At 41.6% G+C, this 20275-nt stretch overlaps 1 protein-coding gene across 2 annotated transcripts in view; it reads left to right on the forward strand.

Annotated features, from left to right (window-relative positions):
- Positions 1–300: 300 nt before the first annotated feature.
- The window catches only part of ELK3 (ETS transcription factor ELK3), a 176998-nt gene continuing 157023 nt past the window's right edge, over positions 301–20275 (forward strand). For both annotated transcript variants that reach the window (XR_016305816.1, XM_089651906.1), the window contains exon 1: positions 301–646. The gene's annotated coding sequence lies outside the window, so the exon portion shown is untranslated. The remainder of the gene's footprint in view (positions 647–20275) is intronic.

Raw genomic sequence — 20275 nt, forward strand, 5'->3', positions numbered from 1 at the left:
TGTCGTAAACCCTCTACACTCTAAAATAAAAATCATTTAAAAAAATGTTTCGCTTTCAGTTGTACTGTAAACAAGGGCTTCCTAGCGAAATCTATCAAGTCACTAATGCCCAGACAACCGATTTTTCAGGATTTTCTTCCGAACAAAATTGTGCCCATGTACGGTCAGCTTAAATCCTTTCTGTCCTCATTAGACGCCAGCTAATTATCTCGGGTTCGCTTTGAATGGTCTCCACCCCTGTGCTGTGGGGCAGGCAGAGAACAGCAGACAGATGGAGCACTTTTGTAACTGTTGTGTGTGTGCACTTCATGTTGGTACTGTTTTACTATGTGTGTGTCTTATATTACAACCATGCTGATCATCAGTGGCCAGAGAGAGGAGAGGGAGGAAAAGCCTGTTTACACAGACTGCAAACCGCCTGGGGAATAATGCAGGAAAGGAAGTGAGCCGGCTCTCTGTCTGACTGCTCCAACTTCCTGCTCACACACACACACACCACTGAAAAAAAAGAAAAGAAAGAAAAAAAAAATCAGGATCTCATTACAACAGAAACGCTCGCAGACGACTGTCAGCATGGAAGACGAAGGGATTTTACCAATTTCTTCCTAGAAAATTAATAAGTTCCCAGAGTACAGCAAGAGTTTGGGTATGTGTGTGTCTATCTATGTTCATGTCATTTATTGCATGGGGTGTCTGCCTAGAACTTGCATGTGCTGATTTGGAGTCTTGTGATCAATGGTGGGGGGTTAGTGGAATAAAGGGGGGCGGTTTGGGGTCTGTTTTTGTCAGGCGTAGCATCCTGTGTGACATTTGCATTCTAGTGTACTTGGAGATGTCTTGGAGCTAGTAAATCTTTGCATCAGTGTACTTCGCACAGGAGGTGGGAGCTGAGTGCTGAACAACCAGTAATTGCAGTAATTAGTGTAATATGGGTGTGATTGTCACTGACATGACACATGAAGCTGACAGAGCTCTGAGTGTCTACATTACAAACAGATAGTATCATGGCGATATACCTTTTATCCTTTTTTACTAAGCGAAGAGGTACACGGGCGACTTTTGATCGCACAACTAATGAATTTTACCTTAACATCTTCAGTAACGGTTTATTTTAACATCTGCGATCTTTATTCTGGTGCTTCAGTACGGTGCAGAATTTAAAAGTCTATCTCAGCGGAAAGTAAAAATCCTCCCTCGCAGTGGGGCTGTCCTTGTTTAGGTCTAGAGCAGCCTTTCCTAACCTTTTTACCCCAGGGGAACTCTTGAAGTAATTGTTCAGGTCTCACGGAACCCCTGATAAAATTAATTCATCAGAGGTCATGGAAAGAAAGCCCCCCTCTACAGCGGTGGGGCCAGGATCCCACCTTTACAGACAGTGAAAAAGATCATTGGTGTCCTGTTGCTCGATATGCCAAATGGTGCTGGACCTGAAACTATGCAGGCACCATCAGATAGGAGGTCAATGAGCCACAGCTCAAGGAACCCCTAAGCAGTCTCTGAAGGAACCCCGGTTGAGAATGGCAGCCACAACTCAAGGAACCCCTAAGCAGTCTCTAAAGGAACCTCGGTTGAGAATGGCAGCCACAGCTCAAGGAACCCCTAAGCAGTCTCTGAAGGAAACCTGGTGGAGAATGGCAGCCACAGCTCAAGGAACCCCTAAGCAGTCTCTGAAGGAACCCCGGTTGAGAACAGCAGCCACAGCTCAAGGAACCCCTAAGCAGCCTCTGAAGGAACCCTGGTTGCGAATGGCAGCCACGGCTCAAGGAACCCCTAAGCAGCCTCTGAAGGAACCCTGGTTGCGAATGGCAGACACAGCTCAAGGAACCCCTAAGCAGCCTCTGAAGGAACCCTGGTTGAGAATGGCAGCCACAGTACAAGTAACCCCTAAGCAGCCTCTGAAGGAACCCCGGTTGAGAATGGCAGCAACAGCGCAAGTAACCCCTGAGCAGCCTCTGAAGGAACCCCGGTTGAGAATGGCAGCAACAGTGCAAGTAACCCCTAAGCAGCCTCGGAAGGAACCCCGGTTGAGAATGGCAGCCACAGCACAAGGAACCCCTAAGCAGCCTCGGAAGGAACCCCGGTTGAGAATGGCAGATCTAGATGACCTGATTCCTAGCTCCTTTGGCAGCCAATGCGCTCCTCTCCTCCTCTATGCATGCTCATGTCAAATGCTCTGCATTGTACTTTATGACATCAGAGGACCTGCAACCACCGAAGCACAGAGGTGAAGAGGGGACCAGCCCAGCAGTGCTGAGGGAGCCTGCAAGAGCAGAGGAACATATGTAAAATGTTTTTTTCCAGGTCCCCTACAAAAAAAAAAATAATGGGCATTTAACCTTTACAGTGCAGGGGCAGCCCCATTGCAAGGGAGGATTTTTACTTTCCTCGGAGTTCAGTTTTATTATGTTTTAGGCTGGTGTCAGATGGCCAACTCTGTTGCTTGCGATTTGTCAAAATCATCAGCAGCAGGATTGCCAAGAGGCTACCTGTTTGTCCCTATGGCATTACTCCCTCTGAAGCTGAGACGGCAAAGTGTCACTCCCATCGCTAGTGATCAAGATTCAGCAGTGACAGAGTGATATCTCACTACTGCATCTGGCTATAGAAGGAGCGATTCCATAGGGGTATACAGACAGCCTTCTTCCGCAATCCTGCTGCTGGCGATTTGTCTCTAATGGCAGAATTGCCTGTTTGACTTATGATTGCACATGGGAGCAACTATATACATATAATTGCTTACACTAAGTTATAAGATCAGGAAAGAAAAAATGATACACATTTGGAGCACCATTGCTATGATCAGACATATTTCCTATGGAACTCTTTATATTCCTAGCAGAGCAGTACTTTGTGTGATGAGCTCTTCTGTCTCCAGCCATTCCTATATTAGCACCCTGCCTAGCAGAGTGTGACTAGAACACACTGATAAGTCAGACCAGTGTATTCGCACAGAAAGAAAGTTGTGAGTCTAGCTTGTCTGGAAACAGCAAGACTAATTGCCATGCGCTTCCGGTTTGAAACTGGCAGCAGACAACATCTTGAAAATGACTCATTGGAGCACACAAAGAGACTCTGTGGTTTCTTTCTCCTCAGGTTCATGCATTGCGCTCTGCAGCTTCCTTTGTAGTCTTCAGAGGGATGGTTTTTTTTTTTTCTTTTTTTTCAGCTCTGGCCTTTTTATAAAGCCCCTCAGCCAGAAAGGTAGAGAACTGGAGTGTTGTTTTTGGATGAGATGGGTTTTTTTTATATAAGGTTAGGGGACCTGATGCTGCTGGGGAAAAAGTTCCCTTGAATTTTCCACTGGCTGCAGGAAGAGAGCACATTTAGTCATGGCTAAGTAATGTCTGCGTACACCGACTAATCTCATTAGGAGTTTCCGGTCCCCAAACACAGGAGGGTTTTGTGTGGTTACAGAGAGGAGCCCTGCCACCAACATGCACAAGCCAAGAGCATTAGATTATTTACACATAAACAGTCCTGCATGCTGCCATCACATACTGCTTTATTTATTATGATCTCTTACTACTGCTGCTACACCACTGGAATATATAACAATTTCATGTGTGTGATATATATATATATATACACATACATACATATATACATATATATACACATATATATATATACACACACATATATATATACACATATATATATATATATACACATACACACACACACATATATATATAAATACATACACACATATATATATATATATAAATACATACACACATTATACAGTATATTTATATATTAAACTGCTGTAGCAGCGGTTAGGACTTTTGTGTTTAATTGAAAAAAGTAACAACCTAAAAAGTAACATTGAAAAAAGTGACATGGTAGCATATCTCTCTAATGAAGAATTGGAAGAATTGCTATTTTTTAAATGTAATTATCAGTTGTTGAAAATTTGAAGGTAACTTAGGGCTCTTTCGCATGGACGTTCTGATCGGGTCCACCTGCCCGGTTTTCAGGCAGACCTGATTGGAACCTCCATTCCCCTGTATGGAGCGGCAGGCGTAAACGGACGTGTCCGTTTACACCCGCCAACATCCGATCCGCCAAAAAGGGACGGATGGGGATCCAGTTCCCCTTCTGTCCATCGGATCGGGTCAGACAAAAATTGGCAGGTGGTCCATTTTGATCCGACCTCCCTTTGAGAAGAGCGAGCAGCTCTGTGTCCACTCTGCAGCAGTGGAGCGGACACAGAGCTGTCATCTGCTTGCTCAGCTGGGATCAGCGGATTCGATAAATGGGTCCTCCCCGTGTGAAAGGACCCTTACTGATGCTAATAATGGAAGACAACCCAAGAATATTTCTGTACTCCAAGCATTTAGATGGGTGGGAAATTTTTAATAAAATGGTGTTGCAAAGTAATAATTGCTTTTTTAAAAACATTTATGAATGTCATTTTTTTTTAAATTCCAGTGTTTTAAAAACATAAAATGGTAATTGTGCACTGACATGTGCAATAATATGCTATGTCACTTTAAAATTTGCTCACTGGTAAATATAGTTCATAAGGGGGACATGGTCGACTGGTACTGAAACATTCATGAGACAGGGACACCCAGCAGACAGTGCAAGCAGGTTTGTCCTGCACTTTTATTTAGCAAGGCAGCAAACAGCTTTGTACAGCAAGTCCATATCATAAAACAAACAAAACATCTGCTTGTTCGAGCTGCTAACTAAGCCCAGGTCACTTCCTCGCTAACAGGGTTCCCCCAAATGGGTTTCCAAAACAAACAGGCAGCACATGTACTTTTTTTGTGTTCTGTCAGCATTCAGCCTTTTCTCCCAGCAGCAGGCTCTCAAAGCAAGAAGAGAGACCTGGGCCTCAGTCAGCTCACATATAAAAAGGCATATGGACAGGTAAGACTAATAATGAGGTTTAGCTACCAGGTAAGATGTGGACCTAGGGATGGTGACATTCCCACTCAAAGTTCTACAAGGCCTCCTGGCTTTAGGACCCAATCCAGAACATATCAAAATCTGAGAAAACCAGTAGTTTGTTTTCTTCACATAAGTCATAAACCCTGCAGTCCCTCACCATGTGTAGATGAGGTTATCTGTATCAGCTAGACCCTCAAGATAAACATTTTGATGAGATCTACAGTATTTCTTCCACTTATAGCAATAACAGAATGTTCCATTCATCAAAGTGAAATTGTACTCTCCTATCCTTTACAGCTAAAGATGTTACATCTTAGCCTCAGCTTTGATCTGCAGCTGACATGATGCCCCACATGACCACCTGTGACACCAGCCATATCAGGACTTCAACGTTTTGTTGTGAGCTGACATAAGCACACTGGTAACTGTGACAGTTATCATAAGAAGCATGCCTTGAATGTACTTGTAGCTGTTTTGGGAAATGGTACATTCACATGGACAGTTAGCATGCACTGTAAATTCCAGTGGAAAGAATCAATGAATTACTGCAGCTGGAATAACAGGTGTGCACAAAGAACTGCAGCCTCCCAGCCCAAACTATGCAATGACAGGCTGGCAAATGCAGCTATCCATGAGAGTTCGTACGGCCAGCAGTTACCTGTGGCTAGGGACAGATCATCGTGGTTGGAGGCAGTCTGTCTACATTCAGCCACAATGACCACAGATAATTGCTGGCTGTGTCAACAGTCACAGATAGTAGCTCTTCATGCATCTGTTATTTCAGTGGCTGGAATCCGCAGATTCTTGCCACTGGAATGCGCATTGTGCTAATTTTACATCAGTGGGTTTGTTTCACTTTAAAGTGTGCAAAATGTGTTGCCAAAAGCAGATAGATTATCTCTTTCTCCTATATGTCTAGTATATGAAAAAAAGAATCTGGTTGCTAAAGGTGGCAGTTCTTACAAATGTAGTTATACACATAGAGTATGTGGGGACCGGCCAGAAATAGGCTGGATTTTCACTCAGAGCTGGACACAGTTTTCCAGCTTTCACAAGATTGAGCAGCACTGGCAGAGGCGGACTGACAACTCATGGGGCCCCCGGGCAATAGGGGATCATGGGGCCCCTGTGTCCTCACCCACACTCAAACCACACCCAAAAAAGCATATGAAAGGTACCAGGGGCATCTCATGGGGCCCCCTACCGACCCCGGGCCCTCAGGCAGTGCCCGAGTTCCCAAATGGTCAGTCCACCCCTGAGCAATGGTCCAGCCAAACCTTGCCCCCACTTATAATTTCTTTAGGGGTTCCTCATCCTTACTCTGGCCTCTACCCCAACATCGCCTTACTCTCATTCGGACTCAGCTGTCCAGTGACATGCTTGCCCTCATGCCTGGGAGCAAGAGGTTGGGAAGTGACCAACAGAGAATGGTGTAGGAAGCCTGAAGGTGTCCACAGACATGCTGGCATTGAGCCCCAACCGGTAGGAAGAGTGACACAGGAGCAGAGGAGGTGGGGAGGCCACGGAAGACAAGGCTGAACAGTGATGAGCTTAGGCATGTTCGGACAAGGATCTGAACCCGTGTGTATACCTGCCAAGAAGCTGTTACCTGTACAGGCCAATCAGCTGTGTCCAAGGCATTTTCTGCTCCTTTTATAAATGCGGCTTCATGGCTGGAAACACTCCATCCACAGATTATTGGCCCGTACAGGTGACAGTTTTCTGGTGGGCTTGGACATGTAGGTTTGGATCCTAGTCTGGACATGCCTGAGCTCATCACTACTGAACAACTGAGTATGGAGCAGTGCCGTGGGTTCAGTTTAAAGCTCTACTCCCTGGCACTAAAATTCTCCAAAAGTAAGAGACACATGATGAGGGGGGGAATCCCTGTACTGCTTTGAGTTATAGAGCCCCATGTCACCTGACTGTATTATTGCACTCTTTAAAATAGGCACCCTGTATTTGTATCTTGTATAGACATATATTATCAGACTGTGCTATGGGCAGAGGCGTATTTACCACAAGGCATTTGCCTAGGGCGGCATCTTTCAGGGGGGCAGCGCCACCCGCAAAAGAAAGGATGGCAGAAGAGACACACACAGCATGGGGACCAGGTGGGATCTGAGAGAGTCTGCAGGCTGCTTGATGGTGCATGCAGAGCCTGACTCTTGTTCCCAGGGAAGTCCTGAGCTGTGAAGGTGAGTGTCTTCTCTCTCACCAGGGTGGGGGGGTTGCCAGTGTATGGGGGGCGATGGTAGTGGAAGACTCTGCTTGGGGGGGGGCAGGGGCTGATTTTTGTGTTGCCTACGGCAGCACGAGACCTAAACACGCCACTGGTTATGGGACACATGTCTGGTTCTCATTTTCTCCCCCTTTCTATTTGTCTCCTGTACAGGTAGTACTGGGGAGCTCTGACTACTCTGTGCTCTACCAGCATTCCTTTCCAGCACCTTTCGCACTTAGATTGGCCACCCAGGAGGCATAAAAGATATGACACACACCAGAGGTGTAACTAGAACCTCCAGGTCTCTGGTGTAAAAAACAATGAAGGGCCCCTATTGTCAGGGCCCTTTATTCCCTTCGTTAAGCCCTTTATTATGGTCCTGCAGTGGGACCCTTTCACATGTTCTGCAGCGGGTCCTCTTCCTGTCCTTACATTAGAATCCCCCCTTGAATCAGTGTTACCAGCATTCCCAGAGCCCCTTTACACCAGGGTTTCCCTTTACAGTACATCAAAGTCCGCAGGGTTTGCCTTACAGTGCAAGGGAGAACTCTGCGGACCCTGATGCAAGGGGGAATGTTGCGGTCTCTATTGTAAGGGTGAACTCTGCTGACTCTGACCTTTACCTTAAGGTCTCTGACTGACAGCTCCACAGACTTTGTGTGGTCTGGAGCTGTCACACACTGACCTGTAATTGTCTGTAGGCTTTGTTCCTCCTCTCCTCCACACCCCCCCTTGCAAATTTGCTGGAAAGGTACCAAGTGGCATGATGGCACCTGACCGGCCCACCCTCGGCTCAGTCCAATCCTCACCGAGCCAAACTCAGATGATTACTAATTGGCTGCATACTCTGTTCTGGAGCCAGCCCTTTAGTAACCAGGTGAAGTCAACTTGGCCAGGGGGGCATTCCTCTGGTCAGGAGCGCAAGGGGGGGGGTTACGTAAGGAGAAGGTCAGGGTCAGAGTACTTTTAACAGGCACTTTCTACTGTTTTCTTGTTTTTACTGGCAATACTGCTTGGGCCCTCCCACAGTGGAGGTAAAATAGGACCTGATCGCAAGTGCGACCTTTGCAACCCTGGTAGTTCTGCAACTGCACACACCTAGGGACAAGGGAGCTTTTGGATGACATGATGTGTTACCACAACCATTGGCACTGTTTTGGTGCATGCTGCAACCATTAAAGCGGTTCTAAAGGCTAGATTTTTTTTACCTTAATGCATTCCCTGCATTAAGGTAAAAATGTCCCAGTAATAGTATTGCCCCTTCACACCCTAAGTACTTACCTGATTCCTCACTTGATCCAGTGTTGTGTCCATCTATAGCGGCTTTCTCCTCTCCCCCTGGACTCATAGGACAGAGAGGCAACAGCAGGAGCCATTGTGGCAGACACAGAAGAGGAGATGCAGAGAGCGCTGGTGGGGGACTCCAGAAGAGTAGGTTCGGGCTGCTGTGTACAATTCCATTGCACATAGCAGTTAGGTGTAACATGTTTATTATTGTAGAAAAAAAATGCTACTCCTTACAATTGCTTTAAAGTGGAATTAAAGTCCTCTTTTTAACTTGTACCTACTAGTAAGCCTATAATAAGGCTTACCTGTAGGTACAGTGAATATCTCCTAAACTTGCACTGCTTAGGAGATTGACGTCACCGGCACTTGCACTCTGAAGGGATGGCATACCTGCGCCATATCTTCATGCCAGTGATGCCATCGTGGTCCCAGCCATTCATACAACTGGAGCCTGTGAACCCAGCAGGCAGACCAATTGAAGATGGAAGTACCAGGGAGCAGTGTGCTGGTAAGTCTGTCATAACGTGCTAGAATGCAGTGCATACTAGTACATTATGACAAACTTGCAGGGGGGCCAGATTTTTTTCATTTTTGTGGTGATTTACTACCTTTTTAAATGTGCTCGCTATTAGACCCCCACCCCCACTTTTCCTCTTGTCCCAAACTCATTCTCAAGCCCACTGATTTACAAAGTTCCCAGTTATGGTTATACATGAAACACATAGTTCTAGAGGCCCATGAAGCACTATAAATCCTAGAATATAAATTAGCATATACATGTTATATATGTTTTTGAATATAAAATGCTGATCTTTTACAGGTATTAGAAAGCCCCAGCCAGAATACAAACCAGTAAATCAACAGATTGTAAGTCTTAAAGAGTGATAGTTATAGTAGAGTCTAGCAAAAGTGACTGAAATTCCCTAACAAAAAAGTACAGTTGGCATCTATATAGTAATGCAAAGTATTGTTTATAGGGCCTGAGATGAACCGATTCCAGAACTAATTGCTGTGAAATTATATTATTTATTCAGCCTTTCGGTGTATCCAGATTTCAATAGATAAATGTTTTAGTATTAGGTCTTTCAGTAACATCCCTAGAAATTTAACATATGCCCACTGCTTAGTTAGTAAGCAAATCAATCTTATAATCAGATGTACTGACAAATTGCAGTTTTTTGTTTTGGTTTTTTTTTAACTTTACTTTATTTATGTATGCAAAATTAGCCAGTCTGTAGAAAATCAAACAAATCATGAATCACAATTTCCAGGATGACTAAATTGCAATATTCTCTGAATCAGAAAGATCTACAAAGAAATTTTCAGGAAAAAAATTAGAGATATGGTTGTTCACCTGATTTAATAATCATTTTCAAGCACCTGTGGTTGTTGCATATTGATCCTTCCAAACTTTTTGTCCAAATTGCATACATGTTTTAATTATTAATTGCATACAGTATTTGGATACATCTTGTGCCACACTTAGTAACTGTCTGATAAATCTTTTAATGACTTTTGTCGATGCTATACGATTTTCACAAAAAATACAAGCTGCAGGTGCTAAAATGTATATAAACCCAGGAATAAAAATTTAGTTTACCAGTCTTTTGATGTGATGACTGCATTAGCTTTCTCCTTTTTCTTTTTAATTTATTTTCACCTGCTGATTCTGCCAATTATTTCCTGTCCTACAATGACAATGCTCACTCACCATGCTGTATCTGGAACATGATCACCATATTGTATGGGGAAGCAACATTGTCACTATAGGTCAGTAATCATTTTTGGACTACAGAACACTCTTCACCAGCTGACTGGTGGATGTAAATAAGGGGTGGGGATAGTGTAGAAAAAAATCTATACTGGGCCCTTATCCAAGCATGCAGGCCCTTATCCAGGGGGAGGATGAGCATTCAGCTCCCACCCTTCTAAACCATAAAAGGCATCATGGCCTCAACATGCTAGGTGATTGTGGGGGTTCTATCAGAATCTAGAAGCCCTCTTTAAAAATAAGGGGGTCCCCAGATACTGTGCCCCTCCTCCATGCAGCCAGGCTGCATGTTTAGATAAGGGTTTGTACAATATTAGAGGAGAAACACTTGAGTAATTGCACTGGGCCAAATAGAGGTAACTGTAAAACTCAATATTTAATTCAATCAATCAATAAAAAAAAATCATAGAACAAACTTATAAAATGTGAAAATCACACCATAAATTATGTGCTCATTATAGATACTCCCTTTAATACCATCTCGTTAATAGAAGGCTGACCAAAGCTAAGAAGAAGCCAGTGACTGGGCACCTTTGTTACTGTTAGCCCTAGGAAGATGTTGTATTGGATGTGGTTGTCATGTGAGCTGTTTTATAATCTATACCTCCCAACTTTCTAACATGGGAACAAGTGACACCTATTAGCAAATGTACAGTCATGGCCGAAATTGTTGGCACCCTTGATATTTCTCCAGGAAATCATGTATTTCTCACGAAACGTATTGCATTAACACATGTTTTGCTATACACATGTTTATTCCCTTTGTGTGTATTGGGACAAAACAAAAAAAGGGAGGAAAGAAAGCAAATTCGACATAATGTCACACAAACCTCCAAAAATGGGCTGGACAAAAGTATTGGCACCCTTTCACAACTGCGGATAAATAAGAATGTTACAAGCATGTGATGCTCCTGTAAACTCACCTGGGGCAAGTAACAGGTGTGGGCAATATAGAAATCACACCTGAAAGCAGATAAAAAGGAGAGACGTTCACTTAACCTTTGCATTGTGTGTCTGTCTGTGCCACACTAAGCATGGACAACAGAAAGAGGAGACGAGAACTGTCTGAGGACCTGAGAACCAAAATTGTGGCAAAATATCAACAATCTCAAGGTTACAAGTCCATCTCCAGAGAACTAGATTTGCCTTTGTCCACAGTGCGCAACATTATCAAGAAGTTTGCAACCCATGGCACTGTAGCTAATCTCCCTGGTCGTGGACGGATGAGGAAAATTGATGAAAGATTGCAACGCAGAATAGTCCGGATGGTGGATAAGCAGCCCCAAACATGTTCCAAAGACATTCAAGCTGTCCTGCAGGCTCAGGGAGCATCAGTGTCAGCGCGAACTATCCGTCGACATTTAAATGAAATGAAACGCTATGGCAGGAGACCCAGGAGGACCCCACTGCTGACACAGAGACATAAAAAAGCAAGACTACAGTTTGCCAAAATGTACTTGAGTAAGCCAAAAGCCTTCTGGGAAAACGTCTTGTGGACAGATGAGACCAAGATAGAGCTTTTCGGTAAAGCACATCATTCTACTGTTTACCGAAAACGGAATGAGGCCTACAAAGAACAAAACACAGTACCTACGGTAAAATATGGTGGAGGTTCAATGATGTTTTGGGGTTGTTTTGCTGCCTCTGGCACTGGGTGCCTTGACTGTGTGCAAGGCATCATGAAATCTGAGGATTACCAAAGGATTTTGGGTCGCACTGTAGGGCCCAGTGTCAGAAAGCTGGGTTTGCGTCCAAGATCCTGGGTCTTCCAGCAGGACAATGACCCCAAACATACGTCAAAAAGCACTCAGAAATGGATGGCAAAGAAGCGCTGGAGAGTTCTGAAGTGGCCAGCAATGAGCCCAGATCTAAATCCCATTGAACACCTGTGGAGAGATCTTAAAATTGCTGTTGGGAAAAGGTGTCCTTCCAATAAGAGAGACCTGGAGCTGTTTGCAAAGGAAGAGTGGTCCAAAATTCCGGGTGAGAGGTGTCAGAAGCTTATTGATGGTTATAGGAAGCGACTGATTTCAGTTATGTTTTCCAAAGGGTGTGCAACCAAATATTAAGTTAAGGGTGCCAATACTTTTGTCCAGCCCATTTTTGGGGTTTTGTGTGACATTATGTCATATTTGCTTTTCTGCCTCTGTTTTATATTTGTTCCAATACATACAAAGGGAATAAACATGTGTATAGCAAAACATGTGTTAATGCAATACCTTTTTTGTGTGAAATACTTGATTTTCAGGAAAAATATCAAGGGTGCCAACAATTTCGGCCATGACTGTATGTAGGCATAGGACACACCCCCTGCAACGCCATCTTATAGGAAAATTATATACAAAATGATTGGTTAAACTCACAAGTGTTTTTTTAACCACTACTTTTCCTTTATATTGGCTTTTGAAATTTACAAAATGCAGCAAAATAGAAATTAGAGGAAAGGGTTTAACAATGTAAAACACTTTTGATAAATAGTGCATTTTATACACAACTATATAGATTAGACCAAAAATGAGGGGCAAATGAGGCAGACGCAGGGACAGAGGGACTTTGTTCCAAATGATGGGCAGTCTCTTGAAATCAGGGACAGTTGGTAGCTATGCATATATCATTAAGGGCTCATGTACACAGGGCGTTTGGAAAACTCTTCTGAACGATGGAAACTGCTGGAAAACGTAGGTTAAAAAACGTCATTTAAGCCACATTTGCATACCGCGTTTATGAGCGTCTGCATTTAGAAGCGTTTTTAAAAGATAACCTCAGGAAACCTTCCAAAATGCCCAGAATGCACTGAAAATCAGTAATAAATTAACTATTTCAGACATTTTGAGAGGAATTGAGAGAGCAGAAGCAGAGAGAGCAGTATGTGTTGAGATCACCTGTCTTTTCTGGTTGTATTCACTATGGATCCCATCATGAGCATAATGCAGCACGTTTTACCATTTTTTTCTTCACACGAAACCTGGAACTGACTGCATTAGTGCACTAGGTCCATTTGAGTACCTGGAGAACACTTTGCATGCATTTCTGATGATGAAAAAAGGCTCTGGACAGCATCTGGACATGAAACAACGCTTCTAAATGCAAACGCCGGTAAAATCTACTCAGGTTTGGTGTGTTCAAAAAAATTACTGTAAACTCAACTGCCTGTAAATGATGATGTGTACATGGACACATAGGAAAACATTAGGGAGAGTTCAGGGGCTGCTGAATAAAACACAGAAAAGCTCCTGAACGTGAGTATATCAGCTGCAGTGTACACGAGCCCTAATTTTCAGTGCGCTGTACAGTTGCACTATTATGACTGTTTGTAAAAACTCCCACTGATGTCAGAGCTTGTTATTTGAAGGATTTTAAAAAATATGGGGTGACTATCATATGTACAGTATATTTGTGTGGGAGTACAATATGACTATGGGAATATCAGTGCAGACTGATAGGTAAATTAATCTAAAAGTGACCAATATTTAGAGTGTCTCTCTGGTGCAGCATTGCCAAGAGGCCCTCCTGGATTCTTGACTACATCATAAGGTGTGCTATAACTCCAAGGAAAAACTGGAACCTTGTTGATAGGGGGTAGGTGTTTCTAATAAGCATGTTCCAGCATCAGTTTGCTTTACAGTTCTGCGTATTCGGTCACAGTAACAGTGGAATTTGCTGCTGGAAGTATTCCCTCTGTAATCACAGGTCTAAATAGCTCTTCATGACACAGGTCCCACATGTTTAAAAGCTAAGTTCACCTTTAGAACATGTTACACCCATATTTGGGTGTAACATGTTCCAGCACCCCCTGAGCCCCCCTCCTTCCCTGTGACAGCCGGCAAGGGTTCTTCTCCCCTGCAGTCTCTGTCAAAATTAAAATTGGTGCGGCTCTCTGCCCATACATCTGTGTCTTTCATTCACAGGGATCTTAGTCCAATTACCACTGCAGCAGATGACTTGTAGTTTTCAATGGACTACGAGTACACTGATCAGTGCATCCGTAGTCCATTCACACTTCCTCCAGCTTTTTACATGAAAGCCTGTATGGAGGTACAGGCAGAAAGATGGAGGAAGAGTCTGCAGGAGCCTGACATTGCATCGGTGATCTGCTGATTGTGGGTTCAATGCTTTGTAGGTTAGTGTAGAGAAAAAAAAAAAGAAATGCACTTTTATTTTGCAAAAACTATATACATACATTGTTGTTTCCCTATACAGTGGGGCAAAAAAGTATTTAGTCAGCCACCAATTGTGCAAATTCTCCCACTTAAAAAGATGAGAGAGACCTGTAATTGGCATCATAGGTAGACCTCAACTATGAGAGACAAAATGAGAAAAAAAATCCAGACAATCACATTGGCTGATTTGGTAAGAATTTATTTGCAAATTATGGTGGAAAATAAGTATTTGGTCAATATCAAAAGTTCATCTCAATACTTTGTTATATATCCTTTGTTGGCAATGACAGAGGTCAAACGTTTCCTGTAAGTCTTCACAAGGTTGGCACACACTGTTGCTGGTATGTTGGCCCATTCCTCTATGCAGATCTCCTCTAGAGCAGTGATATTTTGGGGCTGTCGCTGGGCAACACGGACTTTCAACTCCCTCCAAAGGTTTTTCTATGGGGTTGAGATCTGGAGACTGGCTAGGCCACTCCAGGACCTTGAAATGCTTCTTACGAAGCCACTCCTTCGTTGCTTGTGTCCTGGCAAGATGCATGCATTCATTGGGTTCATTTTGGACATAACTTGGAAAAAATAGTAGTTGGTTATTCTCTATTGAATGATGATGAACCATATATTTGGACAGCAGAAAATTATATTTACTATAACTCTGGTCAACAATTATAAAAAAAGTTTCTAATGTGATTCAGTGCTAATGTGACTGTTACAGAATCAGTATTAGAATTACAGTGGTCTGCACAAACTGTGTTGCATAATTTTATGAGCTATTGGTCTAAATCAGCATTGGCAGCCATTTAGATGTGTCCTAAATTTTCTCAACAGCTACATACAATACAGTACCAGAGATATGCAGATACAGGGGAAAAAATATAAACTTTTTTAATATGACCATGAGGTGCTCCAATGTGTTCCAGTTTAATGATCTATATACTTTTATCAGCCTCATAGCATAACCATTTTTCCAAGTCGTCTGTACCACTGGCGACTTGGAAAAACAGTTGAACAGTATCAACCTATTAACCAATGTAGTATAACTAGAAAACAAATGAAAATATTGCAAGAATTCAGTTTCCGCAATCCAACGTGTTTATCGGGGATGATCATTATGTCTGTTTGTTAATAGCAAATAGCTGGTTAACTACATGACTGTTACCCTGATTACTAAGATATAAAAATACTTATCACCAAAGCAAACATTGTTGTCCAGAAATTGACACATGAATAATTTGAAAGGCCAAAATATGCATGAGAAAGTAGTCACAAGACTCTTTGCAGTTTATGTAATACATTGCCATCTTCTTTTCTATCTAGGCTTCTGATTGCTGGGCAGTAAAGTTCAAAAACAGCAGTTCTCATACTATTTCAATGTTTAAACAGTCTCTAGGATTTTCTTTCTGCTCACACGTTACTCTGCTTGTCACCTCTCACAGTTCTGTATCTTAGATGTTGTCCCTACACACTGCTCAGTAACTCACTGGTGCACTTTGCACACCGGAAACAGGGAAAGAGAAGTTCACAAGCTCACACATGGTAATCGTTAGCTGGCCAAGGGTCACCTCGTTGTTTAATAACAGCGGCAATTAGGCATACGCCTTAGACTGGCTGACCATACACTAGTAGAAATTTGTTCGCAATGTTTAGTTAGTGGTATCAAATAAAAAAACTTGAGTGGCAGGCTGTAAAAGGTTTCTTTAATTAAACTCCTAATTGTGAATATTGTTTTTGTGGGGGGAAAAATATTGCAATGAAATCCGTTTTTTTTTCTTTTTTTATTTAACAAATGGCTTTTACATTTTAATAACCAAGAAGGGTTATAAGCCAAAAAAATACAATAGAAACCACCATACAGTGGGTGTAGTATAGACCACACACAAGCCACAGGTAAATATGGGCATATGACCCGCAGGCTACAGTTTAAAAGGTTCAGAATCAAGTAATGAAACCTGTTTAATACATCTGGGATTCTATTCAAATAGCAGGTCTAGACAAAATATTAAATAAAAGATTAGCCATGAAAAAAAAAAAGCTCTATAGCGTTAATGAGCTACCATACCTGTAATGAAGTATGTCCCGTGTCGTGCAGGCAGCTGGGTTCTCGAAAAATCTTCACTGCAGGGATGCCCCGTCCTCTTCCTGTCCTTGAACTAGGTTATTTATTTATTTATTTATCGAGTTTATATAGCGCCAAAGGGTTTGCTCAGCGCTGTACAATATTTTAGCTCACTAAAGCTATAGGGAATGTATCTTGATGGCTAAACTTTAGCTTTTGGGCTTTCAAATAAAATAGGTTGAACCAATGGCAAGAAGGAATGTTCTAATGAACAGTTTTTCAGAATTTCTTTTCAACTGAAAATATAACCATTTCTGATCAGCTTAAGTGGGTCACAGAATGTAGGTATCTGTTTATTAATGATATGCATTATGTATATAGTCATTATCAGGAATGGTTATGGTTGCTTGTTCATGTGAACAGAACTGAAGCTGACAAAGCTACTGCTGGTTCATAATACAGCTTCAGTCCAGTCATTTAAATTGAGTGTATGGAGTCAAAACAAACAGAAAAACTTGAGTTCCAAAATTGAACATTTGACTCCATGTTTAGGTAGTTTTTAGCCCTACCCACAGTTCCCGGGGCAGATAAGCTTTGCTGGTTGTCACTTGGAAGTGGTATAGTAAAAACAAACAAACCTTTAATCATATTTCAAGCTGATTTTTCTGTAGACACCATGTTGGTAGCATGGTGAACATTTTGACTCCATGTTGAGATAGGTGTTATGAGATACCAATATTAGTATACAAATATTATGAGAAGCTATTTTTGTTATGGTACATCCGCGTTGTGCTCCAGGGTTAAGAAACATGGTTAACGATTAAAAAAAAAGAAAAAAAACCTGCAAGCTGTTTTACTATGAACAGTTAATATCCTGTTACCAGTCTTGTGTACAAACATTTGTCTTGTGACTGCACAAAGTACATCCAGAAAAGGTGCATTCTCATTCAACACGTTCCATGAATACTCATTCACTTCATCAGGAGTAGATGCCACCAGCATGGTGTCTACAGAACCAAAAGGAAGAATGACTGTTTGGCACCTTGAGTCTTTGCAGCCCACACGTAAGGTCTTTGCCATACATACTTTTGGTATGTTTGTGAGCTACGGCTATCTCTAGTTGTCATCTGTGTGCTGTTGGTCACTGCCCCCCTTTGTCATCCTGTTGGAGTGTTTTTAGCCCTACCCACAACTCCCAGGGCAGACAACCTTTGCTGGTTGTCACTTGGAAGTGGTATGGTAAAAAAACGTTCTGTAGACACCATGTTGGTAGCATCTTCTCCAGATAAGTGAATGAGTAGTCGTGAAACATGTAGAGAGCTATGATGCACCTTTTCTGGATGTAATTGGTACTTTGTGAAGTCGCAAGACAAATGTTTGTAAACAAGATTGGAAACAGATTATGAAATGTTCATAATAAATCAGCTTGCTGTTTTTTTTTTAAATAAATCCTTTAATGGTATGCAAAAGATACAATGAAATTATAACCACATAATGTTCACATAATGTACAGACAGTATATAGTGACATTTGCTCAGTCAAGGTACAAATGCAATGTATTGGTAACAGGGCCGTCTAAAACAGTAGTACAAAGATATAGCAGTAAATGGGCAGCAAGCCATAACTCAATAATAACAGGATTTAGGGACCTTCAGAGGCAGGCCATATGATTTTCAACATGTCTTTAGGGAAGGATCCCCCTGAGGACCACAAAGAGCTACTGGTATATGAGGTCACGTTTACAGTGGGGTATCCCACCATGGTCTGAGCATGCCAGTTTCTTTTATGGTATGAAAAGAGAGGTATAAGAGAAAAGGTGAAATATTTATTTTAAAAATATTTTACATATACTTTGTAATAAAAACGCTTTTCAACATACAGTATGTATATATATATATAGTGAAATATATTTTGAAATATATTGAATACGGCCAAAATTGTAGTATTTCAAATATATGTCAATATATTTGGGAAGAATGTTTTTAAAATATATTTAAAATATATTTTTCTTCCATGTTGGAAGAACAAAAAAAAAAAAAAAGGAAGGGAAGGGAGGGGATGGCAGGGAAGGCAAGGTTGGGAGGGAAGGGAAATCCCTCCTAGGGAGCAGAGATTGCTGTTGTTTTAACCCATGAGAACTTTTACTCTGTTGATTACAATAAAAAAAAGTTTTCTGAAGTTTTGGTTGCTTTTTTGTTTATATATTAACGCAACTGTTGGACTATTAATTGGTCATAATCGATCTAGCATGTATTATGCAATTATAGGAGGAGTGTATTTTATGCATCTAGGCTGAAGATAGTGGGATCAGTGCTACCTCTCATAATCTAAGATTGGTTTACTTACAATCAATATGGGTGTTCCCACAGTATCCAGGTGCTCTAAAATGGCCATGAATGCAGTCTATATGGTATAAACCTTACGGTCTATAGTGCCATCACCATTATTATATATGGATTATAATATCTACATTGCACCCCAGCTGTGGATTTCACTATGAAGGGGTTTATTATGCTTGGCTTCCATGTCATATTTACCTGTATACTTCAATAAGTAATACAATTCAGGCCTGTGAAGTTATTTCCTTGCCATACCAGAGGAATCAAGTTCATTTTTCTGTCATTAAGGACACACAATCTATTGCTATTGCAGTATTGGCTTCCTCCATTTATGATTATACTTCCATGTAGGTTAATGTTCATTTCTGTGATATATGGGATATAGCCAGAATGTTATTTTTTATGATCTGTGTGCCTTCCTTCAATCTATTTTTTCACAGTTCCTTCTGGTTTCCTCTTCTTTTCATGGATTACATATACCATCCATAGGCCTATTATCTCCTCATCAGGTCTTGGGGCTGTTGCGTGCACAGCGTCACTTTGGATGACTATGTCATTCTCTTCTTTATTGTCTCTTGTGGTGATGGTGAGGTATTCCTTTCTATTTTTGTTTTGTTTAAGCTTTGTCTAATATGCACGCTTTTTACTGCAATAAATGTTTTGTACTTTTCTACCAAGAAGCCGCAGTTTGTCCTCATTTGGACCCCCTTAACCCATGGGTCCTTTACCCTTGGTTTTTGTCCTTTTTCGTATATCAGTATTGTTTGTGTCCTGAAGACACCACATCGTTTACACAATGTGAATCTATGTGAGTCAGCCTTAGTTATTGGGGTCAACATCATTTATTTATGGTTCATATTTTTGCAACCCCTTTTTTCTCTTCCCTTTTAGATTGATTTTTTTCAATTCAGATCGTTACCAAGAGTGTCCCGGTTCATTTTATTTTTTCATATGCTTTTGATATACCTCTAAAAAAAAATTCCATGGGTAGTTACAGATATTTTGGTTGGATTGCAATATTAATGATGGAGGAACATAATTTAATGTACCAGATCACTGGATGTATGTTGCGTCAATCTTACATTGATTGTTTCTTTTATAGAATGAATTGGTTTCTGGTTAAATTAGCTGTGCCATATCTGTGTGTCTGTGTAAGAAAAATTAGATTTTAGGCTCCTTGGGAAGAAGGAACACAAATGAATATACAATTCTGCAATTGTAAAAGTAAAATCGTGGTAGCGTTCTCTTGTTCATTAACATTTGCCTTTTCCCAGATATAAGCTTTTGAATAGTCTGAAATCTAGAAATTCTCTTAGTTCTTTGTCTGTTCCTACATTTTCCTCTGCAGATTTCACAGGGTTATGCAGAGGGCAGGTCTGCCGAACATTAGCAGTAGCCAGGCTGTGTCATAGATGGGAGGGGAAGGAAGTACACTCAGTACATTACTGGAAATATCCAACCCTCACTAGCTAAATCCTCTAACTATATATCTGTTCTGGTCATCATTACACATCTCATCAGTTTGCATATATAGAGCTG

This window comes from Staurois parvus, unplaced genomic scaffold (assembly GCF_062004578.1).
Source record: "Staurois parvus isolate SC_StPar_1 unplaced genomic scaffold, SC_StPar_1.0 ptg000025l, whole genome shotgun sequence".
In the NCBI taxonomy this organism is placed as follows: domain Eukaryota; kingdom Metazoa; phylum Chordata; class Amphibia; order Anura; family Ranidae; genus Staurois; species Staurois parvus.